We start from the raw sequence: 473 nt of genomic DNA on the forward strand, positions 1-473 counted from the left end.
TTATAAATCCATTTTCTATCTTATTTCCGCGTCACAGGGGGAAGAGAACAATTTCTTAATAGTAGCCTACATTAGCCTACATTTATGTGTGTGGGTGTTAACATCCGATTTCATTTTTCTTTTGTAGTGTCTTGGAATTTCGAAATTTGTTAAGTTATCCTTATAAGTAGCAGATCTTTCTCAGCGGGTGTAATGTGTGTTAGGCCGTTTACGGTTGTATCATCATTATCATATTACCATTACCCTCACTTTCACTTGTATTGCTATTGATACATATGTATTTTATACGAGGTAGAATTCCCGTCTTGCGCTGCGCTAGTCAGCAGTCTGAGCATTAACGAAAGAGTCATACGTCAATCGCACGACTAATGACACCTATATGTTCTTACTTCTGGTTCCTGGAAGGACCGTTCGAGACGCAGAATGATGCCACTCAAATGTCACTATTACGTCATCTATTTACACTTATGTTG

The 473-nt window shown here is 38.3% G+C and overlaps 1 pseudogene; it reads left to right on the plus strand.

Moving 5' to 3' along the window:
* The window catches only part of LOC119585406, a 16,513-nt pseudogene that overhangs the window by 14,800 nt on the left and 1,240 nt on the right, over nt 1-473 (plus strand).

The sequence above is a fragment of the Penaeus monodon genome, chromosome 19, assembly GCF_015228065.2.
Source record: "Penaeus monodon isolate SGIC_2016 chromosome 19, NSTDA_Pmon_1, whole genome shotgun sequence".
In the NCBI taxonomy this organism is placed as follows: Eukaryota; Metazoa; Arthropoda; class Malacostraca; order Decapoda; family Penaeidae; genus Penaeus; species Penaeus monodon.